We start from the raw sequence: 20,047 nt of genomic DNA on the forward strand, positions 1-20,047 counted from the left end.
TTTATATCAGGTATTTTAATTTCTTCACATTAAGTCTATAAAATCTTGTTGGAATTTGTTACGGCCACAGCACGTCTCGGTTTGCGTTAGCCACGTTTCAGTTGCGCAGTGCTCCGTTGTGAGTGGCTCCCGTTTTGCCTGTTGCAGTTAGATTATTTAAGAGCCTGGAGAAATACAGTGATCTTTGAAATGAAATGGGACCAAAGTTTGTTGAGAACAGATTGTGTGTCTAGGCATTTTACTTGTAAGGTTTTGTTTAAACCTCACAATGCCCTGCAGAGAAGATGGCAGTTCCCCACTTAGCAGATAAGGGGTTGAGACTTGAAGTGATTCAGAAGTCCCAGGTCCCAGCTCAGCCAGTGAAGAGATTCGGGATTTGAACTCAGATGCACCCACTCCACCGGTGTGGCTTCATACAGGCATGCTGCTGCATAGTGTGGCTAATGCAGGTGAGGTATTTAACAACATCAAGGCAATACTCTTAGGCTAACTCCTGGCAAGGCCCATGGGCAAGTTCTCAGGAGAACTTACCTGATGACAGGGCCTGCCTCATGGACGTGCGACTAGTGTTGCCACACAGGGCCCTGTGCTTGGTTTCATGCTCTGCTGTTGCCATCAGAAACTCTTAAGAATTTTTTGACGAGGAGCTTTGCATTTCCAATTTGTGCTGGACCCTGCAGTTGTGTACTTGGTCCAGCCTGCTGGGATTGTTCTTACAGGTCTGTGATCAATAACTGGAGTAAGCAGCATTTTCTGAGTGCTTATTATGGCTTAGGCCCCATTATGAAGTGTGTGTTAACCACCAGTCTAAAAGTAGCTGTCTTAAGTTGGTATCATCATTTTGCTCACACAATTACGTCCCTGACCCCAAGCGAGCAGAATTGGGATAAGAATAACCCTCAGCAATCCCTGCTATCCCTAACTTTGTTTCACTTTTTAAAAGTAGTTACTAAAAATTTTAAAATCACATCTGTGGTTCCCAATATATTTCTATTGCGTAGTGCTGATCTAGACAATTAGGACATTCCAAAGATCTGAAATGAAGGGGGAAGTCTAGTTGTCTGAACTAGAAAAGCAGCCTGGATACCCAGGAACACGTCGTGCTCACGCAGCAAGAACAGTGTAAGAATTGCTTGAAGTACTTCCTCCTGATAGGAAGTTAAGATAATTTGTCGTCTCTCATGCATTAAAAATTGCCTCAGCTTCCAAGGCGGCCACCATTTTTCCTGTCAGTAATAAGGACTCGTGATAATATTGGCTGTGCGTTTTGTTTTTCTAAAGGATCCTTTAGGGAAAGCCGTCCTCTCCAGCGTTGGGATGATAAAAGGATGGGAAGTCGAAGTCAGCTTGAACTTACCCATCAGAGAACACGTTGGGGTTGAGTGGAGGGAAGAGCCTCTCCGAGGAATTGGAGAGAACTTTCCACTCACATTACGTCTAACTAGCCAGAGGATGGGCATTGGGACAGTATACTTGTAAGGTTCCTTCAAAGCCTGGCTTGTGTGAGTCAGTGATGCTGCTGCTCTCGGACGAGCTACCAGTTTAATAATAGGACTTAGCTCCAGAGTCTGTTCTCCCTTTTTGACCCTTGACACGGGACACAGATCCCTTAGTAGGTGTTCATGCCTGGCCTGTGTGGGCAGCTGGGTAAGTGTTTCCAGTGCAGCTGGTCAGTCGGTTTCACCCAAGAGTCATGTCACTCGTATCTCATCTAGTTGTTCAGCAAGTACTGGCAGCACTTAATACACGCAGTAAAGTAGCGAGGCTGTTTTGCCACCATAAAAATGCAGTTGAGTTTGCCTAACGTGAAAATATTAAGTTTCTGTGTAGTCTCTGCTAGCCACAACCAGAAGGTTGTGGAGGAACCTTCTTGGAGGAACAAGCCTTCTGGTTTGTTTATCTGCATCTATCCCCTTCCCCTTGATAAAGCAACTGTGAATTTGGTCTTAATTAGCTGTAGTCTGTTGAACCAACTCAGTGTAGCCAGGGTAGAGGCAGAAAGAAGTGTCCTGCACAGCGGTGCAGCTGAGGGCTTCATGTTCCTGAGTTGTTAGCATGAGAGAGGGATTCAGTGGTCAGCTCTGCATAGTCTCTCATTTTCTAGCAAATAGAATCCAGAGTGGATGGCCTCATATGTGTAAATTCTCATGAGACTCAAATGGAAATTAGTTGTCCCTGAGGTTCTTCATGCTTGGCTGATTGAACTAGATGGTTTGAGAGGGGTATTTTATAAAGTAGAGAGTGAGATTAGGGCTAGGGAGAACAATGGTGGTAGAGTGGCCTTAAAGACCAGCCTCCAGGAAAGTCTCTGGCAGTTGGAGTCCCCACTCCCTGCCATCTGTCACATCTGGTTCATCTTCCTTTTATAACCCCAGAATCTTGGCTTTTCTCTTTGTCCACCACCGTTAGCCCAGGCTGTCCACATGCCTCACCTGGATCACTGCAGCAGCCCCTGGCCAGTCTATCCTTGCCTTTCTCTAGACTGTTTTTTCTGAAATGCAAGGCTGATTTTGGTCATTTTCCTCCTGACTCTGATTTTACCTAATGTCTTAGAATAAAACCCATGACCCTCGGAAGAGATGGAATAATAGGAAGTGAGGCCGGGGAGTCGCAGGAAGCGAGATCAGGTGGTCCTGTGGGTCCTGTCTTTTCCTCCAAGTGATACGGAGCCTCTGGGGGTGTTTGGGCCGAGGCGGGAAGGGATGTGATATGAGTTTTAACAGGATCATTTTGGCTGCTGTTTTCAGTATAGACTGCAAGACTAAAGGGCAAAAGCACGGAAACCAAAGAGGACAGGATGGCAGCAATCCAGGTGACCTCCCAGGTGATGGTGACTCGAACCACAGTCCTGTCAGCATAGGTAGCAGGAGAGACTGAATTCTAGTTTTATCAAGAAGATAGAGATGAGATGATTTGTGGATGGACCAGATGGGGTATGCGGGAGAGGAATAAAGGAGGACCAAGGGTTTGGCCTGAGCCGTTTGAAGAAGTTGCCTTTGGGATGGGAAGCCTGGCAGGGCCAGATGTGGGTACTCAGCTTCAGACATGCTCCGTTAGGATATCTGTGAGATGCCTCAGTGAAGATCAGGTCTAGACTGCAGGGATGCGGCCTGGGCTGGGAATATCAGCTTCAAACTTCTGCACAAGCAGGTTCTGATTGTGTAGAGTGATGTTCCTGTTAGTCTGTGTCGTGTGGAAGAGTGTCTTAAACACATATTTGGGCAGGTGCTGCGGGGAGGAGGATGTCCATGCCTCAAAGAGAATGAAGGAATACCTGGTGAAGGGCTGGGGGAGGAAGTGAGGAGGTGTTAGTCCCAGAACATCCGAGGCCCACTAGACGTGCGTACTGCTGTTGCTCATTTCCTGGCCAAGCTGTAACCACCTGAGTAAACAGTAGGTTTGTTCTTGGGTCAGGTGTATCCACAGCAGTCATTCAGTGCCAGGGTACTTAGGTCCTCTTTATCATCAGAAAATCACAGAGAAGCACCGTGCGAAAATAGGTTTGTGGTCACGTAGCATAAAAGTTGGCAAAGATATGATCTCTGGGCTATTTATATGTGAGCTTAGAAGAAGCCGAGGACACGTTGTCATCAAGTTGTATTTTATATTTCTTTTATCCAGTAAGACTTGTACATAGCTTAAACGATAAATGATACTTAGAGCCTCAAAAGGAAACACAGTGCTCCTGCACTCTCCTTATCCCAGAAACACATTCTCAGCTGGTTTCTTCTTGGTCTTTGCTTCCTCCTTTCCATATTGTATCCTGGCACTGTTGTTTCTTATCAGTTTTGGTTAATAACTGTCTAAGTTGAGGGTGTAGCTCTGTTAATCTCCTCGTATCACTCCTGTCCCCCAGTTCAGGAGAATCATTCTTTGCCCTGCATGTGTGACGTGAGATCCCTTGGTGCAATGTCAGTTGTTTTAGCCAATGTATTTTCTTAGTTATAAATGACATGTGTGCATTCTGAGCAAACAGAGTGTTACAGGCACACGTAAAGGGAAACGTCCACTCCTCTCTCCCCCTCCTAAACACCCTAACCCTGCTTCCCGCAGGAGCCACTGCTGAGCGCTGAGACACACATGGACTCTTTTTCAGGAGTGGAGTTGAGGCCGTACTAGGAATGCTCTTGCGCAGTTTGCCTCTTTCCGCGGAGAACATAGTGCCTTTCCTGTGGGCACCGCTGTGCTGGGCAGCACGCCGGCGCGAGACAGCTACACGAGGCGCTTTCCAGAGGACGGGATGCCAGAGCCACCCCTTCCTCACGGGACACTTGAACAGTAAAACCGAACCTTCTCAGTGTGACGGTGTGGAGTTCTGGTAGGAGAACAGGGTGACTGTCCAGCCTCGATAATGTTCCCTCCTTGGCAGAGTGATTTCCTTCTGCTCGGTTGGCTTCTTGAGGAGTTGGGCACCGAGAGCCTGGGGAGAGGGTCCTGGCTTACCTAGGTTTTTCCTCTCTTGTCCAGGTCACAGGGAGACGGCCAGGGTAGCTGGTGGAAGGTGCTAGCCCTCGCCTGTGCCTGCTTCTCTGCCGCTCTCCCGCTTGGTGTCATCCACTCTGTCTCTCTGGTGTGCGACAGCTGTGTGAGGCCCCACTGGGCAGGGGTGTGGGTCCCCTCCAGGCCTGCCCAGCCACCCAGCAGCTGTTGCCATTTCAGGCTCAGAGTCCCCGCCTCCTGCACATTTCTTCAAGCTCTTCATGCGGCCTTGAGGATAAACACGAGTGGAGAGTTGACACTTTTCCTTCCATGTCTTTATGTTCTCAGAATGTTCCGAGAACTTGAAACATTAACAGGAAAATACCGGGGTTTCCATATAGAGGTGGATAAAATAGGCAAGAATTGTTCAAGTTCAGTCTTGAATGGTAATGATAGAAAAGTGATATCCTTATAGATTATACAATTTTGAAGGTTATGAAAGGGTTTCAGTAAATTGTCCATTCTCACCCCCCAGAACAAAATCACAGATTCTCAAACCCTGGGTTTAATTTTTTGAAGCTTGAGAGATGATTTTTGAAGCTAAACAAAGGAAATATTAAAGACGCAAAAATGACATACTTTTGTAGTCTTGATGTGTTAACTCCAAGAAAGTGATGCTGTGCTGAGAGAATAGGTTCCTTGATGACTCATCGCCAGTGAAGCGTTTATGGAAGCCAGGAGTATTGGATGACGTGAGGAGGGTAGGTGACGTTGCTCCTACAATATGTTCTTTGGTGCCTGTGCCAGAGATGATGCAGACAGCAACTCGCTGTTCACAGTTTGAAACAGACCTTATCATTTCTCTTTAAATCAGTAGTTCTGAACTTTTGGGTGTTCAGTAATTTGGGAAGTTGGCTTAGGTAACAAATAATGACAATAGTAGTGGTTAAGTTTGGCGATGCTTACTATGGGGATGTGCCAGGCAGAGGCAAATCTGTTTAACATGTGCTAATTTATTTAATCCTTACAAAAGTCACTTGGCCTTGTTGGGAAGAGAGGAAAGTCGTATGTTAGGAGAGAATTGCAGAGGTCATTACTGCCACTGTATTAGTCTGTTCTCACATGGCTGTGAATACCTGAGACTGGGTAATATGTAAAGAAAAGAGGTTTAATGGGCTCATGGTTCCACAGGCTGTGCAGGAAGCATGATGTTGTCGTCTGCCCTGTTTCTGGAGAGGCCTCAGGAAACGTACGATTGTGGTGGAAGGCAAAGGGGAAGCAGACTCCTTTTAACTGGCTGGAGCAGGAGCAAGAGAGTGGGGTGTGCTGCCACACATCTTGAAACAACCAAATCTCACCGGCACACACTCACCATCACGAGAACAGCACCAGGGAAAATCTGCCCCTCACGATGCAGTCACCTCCCTCCAGGCCCCACCTCCAGCATTGGGGATTGCACTTCGACATGAGATTTGGACGGGAACGCAGAACCAAGCCATATCAGCCACAGAGGCTTCTTCCCGGTCATTGCATTGGTAACCAGTGTGGTGCTGAAGCTACGGGGACCTTGTTTGTGAGACATTATTGGAAGATTTTTTGGTGGAAATATATTTTTAACTTTGGAGTCATTAATTTTACTCTAAAATACTATTTATGCTGTTAAATTGATGAACATTTAATGATCACCTCTGTTTGCTAGACACCGTTCTGGTTGCTGGAGGTGGCTTGGTGAGTGAGGGAGGAGGGGCCCTGCGTCTTAGGGAGTGTAATTCTAGTTGGGGAAACACTTAAGCAAAGGAATGAGTGTGTGAAGAAATAAAACGGTCATGAGCATCAACTGCAGAATATCGGGGGTGAGGCGAGAGACTGCCTGAGTGCTGACTTAGATTGGGTCGTCAGAGAAGGCCCCTCTGCGGAGGTGACGCTTTTAGTAGGATTTGCTCTTACAGCCAACGTGATAAAAGCTAGCCACTCTTCCTCCTCCTCCTCTTCTTCTAAGCTGGCCACTCCTCCTTCTTCCTCCTTCTTCCTCCTCCTTCCTCCTTCCTCCTCCTTCCTCCTCCTCCTCCTCCTCCTCCTCCTCCTCCTCCTCCTCTTCCTCCTTCCCCTGCCTCCTCCTTCTTCCTCCTTCTCCACCACCACTACCACCAGCACCAGAGTCTCACTGTTCTCCCTGTTGGAGTGCAGTGGTATGATCTCAGCCCACCGTAACATCTGCCTCCTGGGTTCAAGCAGTTCTCATGCCTCAACCTCTCGAGTAGCTGGGATTACAGGCATATGCCACCATGCCTGGCTAATTTTTGTGTTTTTAGTGGAGACCAGGTCTTGCCATGTTGGCCAGGCTGGTCTTGAACTCCTGGCCTTGAGTGATCCACCTGCCTCCCACCAGTGCTGGGATTACAGGCATGAGCCATCGTGCCTGGCGCAGTCAGTCAGTCTTCTGAGGAAGACCAAACATGGATGTCAGAATTGCTCTTCTGTTGACCATTTTCTTCCTTGTCACTGGAATTCCTTCTTATTTTATGTCTTATGTAGGGAAGCTGGGTGAGAATTTATCATGTTACCTGTGTTATCAATGGCCTTGCACAAGGCTGCTCACTCAAGTCTTCCTGCCTTTACTGAATGCAGTGCTGAGTGGCTGTGGAAAGTGCTGTGTGTTACCCTTAGGCCAGATTCACTTTCCAGAAGGTTCTAGAAGGTTCCTTGGGAGATGATGGTGGCTGCCCCGAGGGTCTGGCTCTGCTCTGGGAGGACTTGGGAGAACCCTGCCAACTGATGGTGCCCAGGCCCCTGAAAGCACAGCCTGCTCCTGTGTGTTTGAGGTAAAAATGGGAGACCTGCTTGTTCGGTACTTGGGACAAGAAGTTTGATTTGGGAATTTAATTTATGGCAGATAACAGATAATCAGTCTTGGTCTTTTTTGTTGCAGATGTAAAAAGCAGCAGTGGTTATCTTTAATTTTTAAAAGCATTTTATCCTTTTTCTGTTGTTTGTGTTCATAAGAAAAATGCATGCATACCAAATATCCATCGTAAAATAGGGAACTAAGAATTTTGTGTGTGCTGGATTTTCTTTTTTTAAAATTATCGTTTGAAATCTGTTAAACAAGGGCTTGAACACAAATGAAAGAACTGGCTTTTACTTTAAGCTTAAGCTCACCAGTGCACTCTTAGAGTTACTTTTGTTCAGGGGTCTGTATAACCAAACGGAATTAGCCTGAGGAAGGTACCGTTTTTTCCACATTTTGTTTGTGATGAGGAGGCTAACATATTTTTAACTGTGTGGGCTGGCACTGTTGTCACCATAAATATTTGAGGTATTTGGGTTTTGGTTGTAGCCAAGCCTAGTGTGGGAGTTGTGTGTGCAGGGGCACAGGTGTCTGAGCAGGGTGTGGCTGCTCGGTGCTGGATGAGGCTCGTTGGTGACAGTCTTTGAAAGCAAATTAAAAAAAAAAATAGAGTGAAAAGCATTAAAAATAATCTCACTTTGTTTATAGAGTTACACTTTAATATTGCTCCAGGTTGCATACTTGAATGTACAAGTCCTTCCCCTTCACGCTTTGCTGTTTTACTTGAGGAAGTTGGCTCATTGTGTATGTGTTCGATTTGCATGAGCAGTTTTTACGTGATGGAGTAAACATCAGCGTAATCTTTGAAGTTCGCTTGGTGAATGCTTTTCTAATTGGGGAAAGCTGTTAAAGTTTGATTTCAAGAGAAAAAGGAAGAGATAAGTCAATGAGCCTCTAAAAACAAAGCTCTTCTGTGGCTGCCATGGTCTGAATGTTGAAATCCTAACCCCCAAGGTGACAGTATTAGGAGATGGGGCCTGTGGAGGTGACCAGGCTCATGAATGGGGTTAGTGCTCATATAAAAGAGGCCTCAGAGAGACCTCTGCTCTCGTGCCGTGCCATGTGAGTTTGCAGTGAGTCCAGCTGTGAAGAAGCAGGCCTTCACCAAGTACCGTATCAGTCCGTGCCTTCATCTTGGACTTTCCAGTTTCAGAACTGTGAGAATATGTTTCTGTGGCTTATGAGCCGCCCAGGTTATGGTATTTTCTTAATGCAGCCTGAACAGCCCAAGGCAGTGGCAGAGAGCATCAGTACACCGTACCCTGAGAGAACATGTTCGTAACCTTGACGAGGGGCTGGTACTCTAGGTACGTAAGTAGCTGTTATAAGCCAATAAGGGAGATTAGAACAACATGAATTCAGTTCCTTAAATGGAAGCAGTCACTGAGTCAGTGCTCTAGGGGCCTTTAGAGCATAGTCTCTGTGGAAATGTGGTCCTGGAAGTATATATTCTCTTAATGTCCCTAACGAAATAAATTCAGTTCTATAAAAATAAACTCTGTTCTATAAATGGAAGCACTCACTGAATCAGTGCTCTAGGGGCCTGTAGAGCATAGTCCTGTGGAAATGTGGTCCTGGAAGTATATATTCTCTTAATATCCCTGAAGTCGTGGCATCCTCCAGTTCCACGTCACGTGGTGGTGTCACTCTCCAAGGCTGCAGGAAAGTTTGTGATCACCTCATCCTGTCACAGTGTCACATCCTCTCTGACTGCTTCTGACCTTCACACTTTTTGGGAACCATTTCCTCAAAGGTGCCCCAAGCCATAATAAAACTTGGTTTTAAAAAGCCTTTTTTGTCTTGCAGTAGATTTGAACTGTCATTTGCACACTTAGTGAAAGCACCCTGCAGACTGGGTCAATAGTAGAGAAAAAGGAGTCCTGGTGCTGTAAAGCAAGGCTTGGCAAAGTTTTCTGTAAAAAGCTAGATAGTAACTATCTTGTGGGGGTGGAGTGGGGCAGACCTCTGTTAAAGTTACTCTGCCATTGTTGTGTGACAGCAGCCAAAGTTGGCATGTACAAACTAGGCATAGCTGTTTTCCAGTCAGACATTATTGATTCTGCCTTTTTCTCCCGATTATAGTAGCTATGTGTGTAGACAGGTTGATCTTCTCAAATCTGAAGATTCGAAATCTGAAACGCTCCTGGTCCCAAGCATTTCAGATGAGGGATACTCAACCTGTATATAGAAATAAAAACTGCAGAAAAGTGTATGGAAAAATAACCATTCCACTTGTATCATTAATAAGTTACCTTTATTAACATGTTGCCATATTTCTTCCAGCATTTTTTAATGCCACATGCTCACTCTCAACACACACCCTTTTTCTTTTCACAGAGTTGGTGTCAGAGTGCACACAGATCCTGCCAGTTACTTCCCCCAGAACATGTTGCGTTTCTGGGTAGAAACAGCCTAGCCATGGTTGGGGTGGAATGCGTACTGCCTGGGAGGGCTGGCCGGTCTCAGAGCCTGGCAGTCTGGAGGGGTGGTGTGCTTGGCTAACTTGTCTTGATATTTTGCCCGCTTTTAAAGGTTTCCTGTCACTTTTATCTTCACACAGTAGCAGGGTCAGATTGGGGAGTCAGAACCAAGAAAAATATCAGGAGTTTGACAAATTCCAGGCCTTTGTGTCTGTCTTGAGGATGCTCCACCTTCGTGCCTACTTTGTGGCATCAGTTGGAGATGCTCTATAGCGTAAGCTCAGCCCCAGGATGCGGAGGGACAGGGCAGAGTGGAGTCAGGGCGCTCACTGGGGACACAGTGTATTCACTGATCAGAAGCCTGTGACATTTCATCCACGGATTGCTTTCCCAGGAGGTTGGCAATTTGGAAAGCACGTTTTGGATGTGCTGTTAGGGTCAGCTTTAAGCCGGCTTGTGTTTCATGGCTGCCAAGTGAGCATAGAGACCACTGCCTCTCCCCACATTGAATGGAGATGTCTCGTGTTTGAGGATGTCATTTGCTGCCTGCAGCACCTGGTCTTGGAGTGTTGGGAGGTCAGGGGCTGGGTGGGGTGTGCCCGTGAGACAGGGTGTCTGTAGAGGGATGTGGTGCCATTCAGTTCTATCAGGCTGCCTAACTGCTTGTGGTAGTGTTTGCATTGCAGTGACTGGGTCAACTTGTGTAGTGATTACTTTGATAAAACAGTTAATTTTCAAGACAAATTTGTAATCTCGCATTGGTATTAATAATTCATAAGGTAAGTTTCCCTCCTTTGTCTGGCACCCCAGCCCTCCCCCTGTACTGTTCGGATAAGATAAATGAAGCACCTGAGGTAAACAAGGTAGAATCAGTGTTAGCTTATTTCAGTGTAAAAGATTTGTTTTGAAAAAAGGAATGATATTTGCTGCTATTTAAAATCTAGGTAATGTTTTATAGAGAATACTTGACATATTTTGGGGTTGAGGATAATTAAAATTGGTTACTATTTTGTTTCTCAGAGCTTATACTCTAAGGTCATGTACTGATTTTGACATTTAACTACACTGGTAAAATGTCCAGACGGTAGTGCCTGTGGAATCCCTCTGTTGGCACCTGTTGTGTATTGGCATCTTCATCTCTTCCGAATTCTTGGAAGACTTTATTCTCCCCCTTTGGTCCTCGACAGATTTCTGCCCACCCAGTGGGGAAGAGGCCGTCTTGCTGTCTTGTGTCATCTCCTTGTCTGTTTCCCTTTCTTGCTCTTCCTTCACCTTTTCCGCAGTCTTGCTCTTGTATTTCATGACTTCCTGGTCATTACGAGGAGCTGGGAAATGCCATGCATTGTCTGGGCATAAGTGGCTTAGTTCACTAAGTTTTCCCATAGTGCTATTTTGAGTTCACTGTCTTGCCTTAGTTAAAGCAGACGTCTGGACGGCCACTTTGCTCCAACTTTGTGAAAACACACCTTCTGGGTTTGCCATGCCCTGTGTCCACACACTGTGCCTCAGCTGTGCCAGCGGTCTGGTTCGTCTGTACCCTGGGGGTCATAAGCAGAAAGGAGAGGAAACACCGGGAGGTCCTTGCAGCTCCTGGGAAGCAGTTTGCCGATCACTCAGCTGGAGGTGCAAGGACTGGAGGTTGCTGACAGTCGCTGGGTTGGTTTTGTGCAGCGCATGTGCTTGTGTTGTCGGGTGAAACCTAAAGGCTCCATCCATTGCGTGTCTCGGGATCTTGATGTCTCCTCCTTAACCGTCCTCCTCTGTTGGGAGCATACAGCAGTGTGAATTTGACTCTTCCCTGTTTTAAGTTGAATTAAATTAGATTGTGGCCTCTCAGAAGGTAGAGCTGCCTTCTGGGAGTGGGACCGGCTTCTCTAAATGGAATGTTTGTGGTAAGCTGTTCATTTCTTTTCATAATAGTTCACTGAAATAGCCACTGTGGAGTTGGTGGGATAATTCAGCAGCTGGGCACTGAGTGCCACTGTGGGTCCCACACTGTCTTAGAAGCTCTAGAGACGAGGCCCACACTTGTCTGGTTCAGAACGTGCAGAGGACACGCATGTTCATGACAGAATTCCTGGTGCTGATGGAAGCCATGAAGAAGACAGAGTGAGGGGAGAGTGAGGGAATGGGAGAGGGTGGGAGAGCAGGGCTGCCGTGTGAGACTCAAAGCCTGGGAGCACCTCTCTGGAGGCCCTTTTAGCTGAGGGTGTTGCCCTGTGAGTGTGGGGAAGGGCACCCAGGCAGAAGAGTGGCTGGGCAAAGGCTCTGAGATGGAATTGAGCTCGCCTGCTGCAGGCTGGAGCCTGCAGTTGGGTGAGTGAGCGTGTTGGGGAAGGGCTGGAGGCCCCAGGGGTGGGTCTCCCAAGCTGCTGGCTCCTTACTGGGCTTCCTCTGTTCCAGGCACTTTGAAAGGTATTGCCTTAGACATCCTCATAGCAGCTGTGGGAGGTGGGACTGCCCACTTCTCTTTGTGGATAAGGAAACTGAGGCACAGGGGTTGAGTCTTTGTGAATGTGTTAGTCCATTCTCACACTGCTATAGAGAACTGGCTGAGACTGGGTAATTTATAAAGGAAAAAGGTTTAATTTACTCACAGTGACAGGGCTGGGGAGGTCCCAGGAAACTTACAGTTGTGGCAGAAGGGGAAACAAACACATCCTTCTTTACATGGTGGCAGGAAGGAGAAATGCAGAACGAAGGGCAGGGAAAAGACCCTTATTAAACCATCGGATCTTGTGAGAACTCACTGTCACGAGAAGAGCATGGAGGTAACCGCCCCCATGATTCAGTTACCTCCCATTGGGCCCTCCCGTGGCACGTGGGGTTTATGGAAGTACAAGTCAAGATAAGAGTTGGCTGGGGACACAGCCAAACCCTGTCAGCCACACAGGTGGTCTGTCACCAGCACCATGCTCTGCCCAGGACTCTGAGCCCCCTTCTGTAGGTTGATAGAAGTGTGGATTTTAGTCTAATGATGGCCAGAAGCTGCCAGAGGATTTTAAGCCTGATCTTTTATCTATAGAAAATACGACCATTGCTGCTATTTGGAGAGTGACTGTAGGTGAGCAAGATACTTTTCGCTGTCAGATTGCAGTGTTTGAGATGTGTAAGGCAGTTTCTATTCCCTGAGAATTGTGCGTGATGTGTCCCCTCCCCCTCGGGCATCCGGCTGCCGTTTGTGTGGTGGATCTGGTTAGATGGCCGGCCCCTGGGACTTGTGTTTTGCTTCCTTCTTAGGTCCCACTGTCTCCTTTCTCTTCACTGTGTGCTGTGTCCTGTGGGGTGACCCACGCAGCCCCTGCCTGCCTGCCACCTTTCACTGCCTAAACACCCCCGGGGAAGTTTCCCATCAGGTAGGGTCACATCCAGGAGCCTAACCATGATGAGTGGGACCCCCGTGTGGGGACCTTTGTCCTGCTCTTGTCTCCCATCTGCTCTTGAGCTTTCCATTCCGGGCATGTCACATGATCTGAGATGTCCCTAGGTAGTGTTTGCTCATTGGTTTATTTATTTATATTTGAGACAGAGTTCACTCTTGTCACCCAGACTGGAGTGCAATGGTGGATTTTGGCTCACTGCAACCTCCGCCTCCTGGGTTTAAGCGATTCTCCTGCCTCAGCCTCCTGCGTAGCTGGGACTACAGGTGCCCACCACGCCCCCCTAAATTTTGTATTTTTAGTAGAGATGGGGCTTCACCATGTTGGCCAGGCTGGTCTCGAACTCCTGACCTCAGGTGATCCGCCCGCCTCGGCCTTCCGAAGTGCTGGGATTATAGGCGTGAGCCACCACGCCCGGCTGATTGACTTATTTTATAAATAAGTGACATGTATTCTGTGCTAGGCATGGTTCCAGTGACTTCACAGAATTAACTCATTTAAACCTGTAACAGTGCTGAGGAAGCGGGCATCACTTTAGGGGAGAAATGGAGGTATTGAGAGGCCTGGGAACTGGGCCAGGGCCACAGCTGGTGCACTGTGGCCGGGGCTGAGGCTGGGTCTGTTGTGATGTACTTCCTGTCTCTGTGCCTGCGTGCACATTGAAGAAACACACATGATGTTGTATTATCGTCCTTTTGTCCCTCTACCCTCAAAGGAGTCCACATTCTTCCTGTTGCAAACTGGTCAGGGCCCGTTGGTCGTTTTGGGAGCTGAGCTCGGGTGGGGGATGAGACGTGCTGTCAGTGGAGTCAGCGTGTTCTGCACGCGGCGGGAGCCTGAGGGAGGGTCACACCCCCTGAGAATGTGTTCTCAGTATGCCTGAGCCATGTTGGTGAGTTTGCAGGTTCTCACACGGTAGTGCTGGCGGTCGCATTAGGCCCTGCTGCCCCGCTGCCGCTTGTCTGGACTAGCTCAGCTGACGACGTTTGTCCCTGGGACTGGGAAAACCGCTCACATGCCTCAGACAGAGTGGCCCAGAGTGGGTAAAAGGCAAGTCTTTCTGGGTATGAAATAGGTGTTACCTTGAATATATTAGGTCATGTGCATTTTTCAACATGCTGTTGAACAAGGATGTTTGATGTTGGCCAGATGGTGGGAAAAAAGTGTTAAGAAGGGTATATGTTTTTATTTTCTAAAAGTCCTTGTGAAAAATGAAGCAGAGACAGTCATGACCAGTGAGTGGGAGCAGTGTGAAGCTTGAACTCGCACACAGTGTGATCCTGAGAACCCTGGAATAGCACACCGCCTCTGCTTCACGCACGGGGAATTCTGTGTTCGCTCAGTGCCTATCCTTTGACCTCCTTCCTCTCCTAAACTTCCTGTTTCTCAGCTTGACTAAGGCTAGTAAAGCAGGGTTCTTTGATCATCTTTTAGTCATTGCTTTTCTATTTTCATTTAAAAACAAAGCAAGAAAATGCCAGCTGATTTTGTAGGGATGTGAAGTCCTGTCTCTTTCTCTTGACAGGCGCTTGCCCTGAAGCACTCTTGAGTTCCTGAGGAGTTCCCTTGTGTCCTGGGAACCAGCGAGAGAATAGGTTCCCAGTGAGTAATTACAAAAACACAAAACCCTCAGTTCTTTTCAGACCATATTTAGATGTACAGTCTACATTTAATGTGTTTTTAAAAATAACTTTCTTATCCAAAATATGTATTTTTGGCCAGATTTTTGTCAGTTTACCTTGTGTATTTTCTCTGATAGTTTAGAGAAAGGGCGTGGTCTTCAGTTCACAAGTGATACAGTATTCCGATGGAATGTTCACTCTTGACCTTTAGGGAAGTTTTCAAGGTTCAATTGGGTGGTATCCACTTGGGATTCTGAGATGGGAGTGTTTTTTAAAAACGCTGACCCCAGCGTCTCTCTGGAGAGTTTCTGACTGAGTTAGGTTGGTACTTAGCACTGTCCAGCTGGGCTTGGTGAGGAGTGCCAGCCATCTGTCAGGGAGGCAGCTGCTGGTACCCACCCAGCTTGGAAAAGGCAGGGAGGAAGCCACACTTTTCTCTAACCGTCTCCTTGTAGAACTGGACCAGCCCAGCTATGCCGAGAGTTTGAGGGGAAGATTAGTGTGGCAGTGACTGAGATCTTTAAGAAATGTTGGACCCGTCAGAAGGATTGTTCTTGTGGGTGTTCATTTGCACGAAAGGCCCACAGATGATGAGTGAAATGCTTTATTTTTCTCCTAGGCTACGGATGGTGAGCGGATGCTAGAGAGAGCCACTTAGTGTGCTTTCCCCCATTTTTTTAGTTTTGAAAAGTTTAAAAGTAACAGAAAGTTTGGGAGACTAGAGTGTGGTAAACATCCGTGTGCCCTTATCACAGATCACCAGCATTCTGAATTCAAATGTCAAATGCCTGTTTCTGTTTTTTGTTTTGTTTTGTTTTGTTTTTCTTTGAGACAGAGTCTTGCTTTGTTGCCCAGGTTGGAGTACAGTAGTGCAATCTCAGCTCACTGCAGCCTCTGCCTCCCGGGTTCAAGTGATTCTCTTGCCCATCTCTCCCAGCTAATTTTTTTTGGTTTGTTTTTAGTAGAGACAGGGTTTTGCTGTGTTGATCAGGCTGGTCTTGAACTCCTGACCTCAGGTGATGTTCCCGCCTGGGCCACCTGAAGTGCTGGGATTACAGGAATGAGTCACTGCACTCGGCCTCAGATGCCTGTTTCTACTTTATTTTGCCAACTATTTAAGTCATGTTGTAGATCCCATGATCCTTACCTCTGAATACTTCAGCATGTGTATCTTAAAAATAAGAACCTTCTCCTATATAACCATGGTGTCATTATCACACCCAGAAATTTAATATTGTTGTATTGCCATATGCTATATCCTGTAATGTTATCCCTCATGCAATCCATATTCAGAAAACTGCGGTGGTCCCAAAGTGACGTTTATGGCTTTTCTTTTTGTTAAATGTAGGATCTGAACAAGGGTCATGCATTACATCTGGTTTGTCTCTAGTTTCTTTTCCTGTAGGATCGTTTTTCTGCTTTATATCACTTTAACGTTAGGGTTTGACGCTTTTGGAGAATCTAGGCTTGTTAGTGTGTAGCATGGCCTGCAGTCCGGACATGATTTGGTTCGGTTTAGGCATTTCTGGCGTGAGCTCTGCGTAGGTGATGCTCTGTACTTCCCCCTGGGTCCCGGTGGAAGGCACTTACTGGTACTGGGCTCCGTCGCTGCTGGTGCCGCGTTTGGTCACTAGGTTAAAGTCATGTCCACCAGATCTCTGCTCTGAGGGTGCCTTTCCCTTTGTGCTTGATCCGTGGATGATACTTTAAAACACGTGACTCTTCTGCCCCCCCAAACCTTTCACTGATGCTTCTAGCATCCACTGCCGATCCTTGCCTGAGTTACTTCCTGTTGTGGTGGTTCAGGTGGTTCTCAGGCCCTTTCATTTGAGGTTTTCTTTAGGGCCTCAGGCTCCTGTTGATGGGGCACTGGAGGGTGGTGTTGGGCATCTAAGCCAGGAAGTTGTGGTATGTGGGAGAGGAGAAAATGTTACTTTGCTTTCAAGAATCCGAAGATTCTATAACATTTGTGAACTTAGTCATTTACTTCTGAGGTCTGTTTTACTTCCCTTGCAAGCTTTTCATTGCCAAACAAAAAATCAGTCTTTGACTCAGACTGAAGCCATGAACTGAATTTTATCCATGTGAGCTTCAGGAGTGAATAGAAAGAAGTTGATTGACAAGGAAGGAACACATACAGATAGGATGTTTTCCATTTTATGAGAAGTAATGGTGGAAATATAGAAGAGGTGGAAATGTAAGATTCTTTAAAAAATGCATAACAGCAGCTTAGTAGTAACAGCTGCTGCTTCCAGAGGAGCTTCTCAGTACCGGAAGCCCCACGAGGCTATGTTGTAAGGCAGAGATAGTGATCGCATTACAGGAAGGAGAAACTGAGATGTAGGGAGGTTAAGGAAGATGCTCAGTGTCTAACAATTACTAGGTGGCAGAGTTGGCATTTGAATCCAGGTTTATGGTGATTTCAGAACTTCCAAATTGAGAATTAAAGATCAGCTCCAGCAAGAGAATGGAGAGCAGTACAGTTGGTGGAAGATTATGGACACCTGGAAATTTAATCTTTATGGGGAACTACACGCTGTAGCGTCCATAATGTTCTGCATTTTGAGTTTTTAATACATGTGTTTATATAGATAATATACATAATCTGCATCATGCAACTGGAAGGACATTTAATTAAGATTTAAGATGTCTGATTGCAAAAATGTTAGTGTTCAAAATGCCCCCCATCATTCTGGGCATGATGTGTAACTCAGTGAAGGCCGTTGAGTGAAGACTTACTACTTGGAAAATAAATTGAAGCAGGTGAATGGCAACTTTAAAATTTGAGTAGCTTCTGTCCTTGTATTTGCTAATTGTTTATCACTTAATGGTGAATTTATTCAAAACTCAAACTGTTCAACAACTTTATGGATTCTATGTGTATTGGTTATAACGTGAAATGTATTTTTTAGTGTGGATCATGGTCAAGAGTTTGAACATTGATCACATGGGGGTCTTAGAAGGATCAGGACTAGGCAACTTTGGGATTGGTAGATTTGTGTATTAAGGGTTTCAGGTTGTCCCAACTTCAAATTTTACATCCCTTTGCTGAGAGAAGACCTGGAAACCTACTTTTATCTTGTTTATGGCAGTTTATTGGAATCTTAGTTTAGAACTGGCCCCTGGAAGAGGTGGAGGTCATTTCGTAGGACTTGGAGCATGCCCAGAAAGAGGTGGGACAAAGTCATGAGATCCTTTGGGGCATTTCTTAGATAGATCATGTTTTTTTTTTTTTCCCAACAACAACAACTGGGGAGCATAGTCTGGATTTCATTGTGGTGGAGAGCTTGGAGTTTTTCTTCAGGTGCTGTTCATCAGTTTGCACTTGGTTCTGAGGAAGTGTCGTGAGCTGGGTGCCTTGCCCTGAGGGAGTGTACAGGTGAACAAGCTGTCTGTGCCCTGAGGCATCGTGGAGCAGTGCATTGAAGGGGAAGGAACCCATGTAACCTGGATAGGGGGCAGCATCTGTAAGTGTTTCAAGAGAGGTGCAGCTGTCATGGGGTTGGGATTTAGAGAGGGGAAGAAACATTCCAGGTGGAAACAGGCAAGAGCTTCAGGTAGGAAGTGACCTTTGAAAGGGCAGAGGGCCCAGACATCATGCAGGTAATGCTGCTGCTTGGTTGGCCTGTGAGCTTTTCCGGTTGATGTGTTGAACTGAACCAACAAAGCGTTGTGGATTTGGTGAGGTGTCCTAAATGTGGAGTCAAGGGAAATCTGAAGTGCCTGCAGCATTGTGCATCCTGACTGCTAGGGGATGGAATAACTTGAACCTGATGTTTGTTCAGAGGAAGCTGGGAGGGTTTTGTTCACAAGAGTGGCCTTAATTCACAAGAATTGGAGACCGGGAGGGTGAGAACACCGCCATTCTGGATCGCAGCAGTCTCGTTGGTCTTCATGGTGTCGAGCATGCTGGTGTGATGTCTCCATATGACAGGTCCCTGTTCGCCGGAGGGTTCAGGACTTCCTTGGGAAGCATTTCTGAGACCCCTTTTCTGTACCTGATGGAGCCTCCGTGTCCTCTGGCCACTTCCTTCCACAGGGTTCTGAGTTGTTACTGCCCCGTGTGTCATACCGTGGACCTTCAAGCTGCCTGTGGTGGTAAAAGCTTGTCTGCACAAAAGGCTTTTCTCCAGTGTGTGAGTCTGTCCGCCTTTAAGTCTTAGGAGCCCGAGAGGATGAGAAGGTCTTCCCACACCTTGTGCATCTCTGTTGCTTGGCTATGGGCATGGCTGGGCCTCTTAACAAAGGTGGCATGCCCAGGGGTGGGGGGAACACGGCCTGGGTTCTGACGAATACCAGGAACTTCAGCTTTGACGGAGTTGGCTGGGCTCTGATAAACTTGGAGACTGCTCCCACCTTCCATCTCAGTGTGGCTGCTCTCAGCTCTGCCCCCGCCATCGGGAGACTTGGACTTGATGTTTAGAAAGCAGTTTCAGGGTTCAGAGAAATTGGGCCTAGCATCTATAGGCTTATACAGATACGGTTCATGACCTCCAGTGGTTCACCTTACATGATTATCTGACTTTGCCATGGTGCAAAAGCGACACACATTCACTGGAAACAGTGCTTCCAGTTCCCACGCAGCCGGCTTTTCAGTATTCAGTACCTCACACGAGCTGTTCAACTGTGTGTTATAAAATACACTCTGTGTGAGGTGGTTTTGCCCGACTGTAAGCTAATGTGAGTGTTCTGAGCACGCTTCAGGTAGCTAGACTGAGCTGTGATGTTGTGTAGGTGAATCAAATGTATTTTCACCTTAACAATATTTTCCAGTCTACAATGGGTGTACCCCATTGTAAGTTGAGCATCTGGATGGCCCTACAAGGTAGAAGCAAGGTGTAAATAGTCAAGAGTTACAGGAAGGCAGATTGCTAGCAGTCACATTATACACATGCTATGCATTGTACTCGTGCTAGCAAGTTTTGTTAAATGGCGCTTATTTTGAAATACATATGCAGTGGGCATGTACTGGGAATTGGAAATTAAGTGGAGAAGGCAGACAGAGGCATTCTATAGCATTTAGATGGGAGTATTGGCCCCTTTTTCTTTTTTTAAACAAAAATCTTCTCAGTGAAAATGTGGTTATAAGCTTATTTTTTTCTATTTGTTTCAGAAGCTGTCTGACAAATGTTTTGATTCTCTGGATGTTTTTTGATGGGGTCTACTCTCAGGTCTCATCTCCAACATCATCTACGGCTTCGTCTCTTCTAATCACTCAAACCTCCTTTGAACTTTTCATGTTGTCTGCTGAAAGTTACATTTGCATAGCATCAAATAGTGCATAAACTACATGTACGTTGTCATTTTATCAATTATTATAAAGTCCTGTGGATTTTTACCTATGAACCCCCTTCTAAT

The 20,047-nt window shown here is 46.5% G+C and overlaps 1 protein-coding gene across 11 annotated transcripts in view; it reads left to right on the top strand.

Annotated features, from left to right (window-relative positions):
* The window catches only part of ARHGEF7 (Rho guanine nucleotide exchange factor 7), a 182,422-nt gene that overhangs the window by 47,022 nt on the left and 115,353 nt on the right, over positions 1 to 20,047 (top strand). The window lies entirely within an intron of this gene.

This window comes from Macaca thibetana, chromosome 17, assembly GCF_024542745.1.
Source record: "Macaca thibetana thibetana isolate TM-01 chromosome 17, ASM2454274v1, whole genome shotgun sequence".
Lineage (NCBI taxonomy): Eukaryota > Metazoa > Chordata > Mammalia > Primates > Cercopithecidae > Macaca > Macaca thibetana.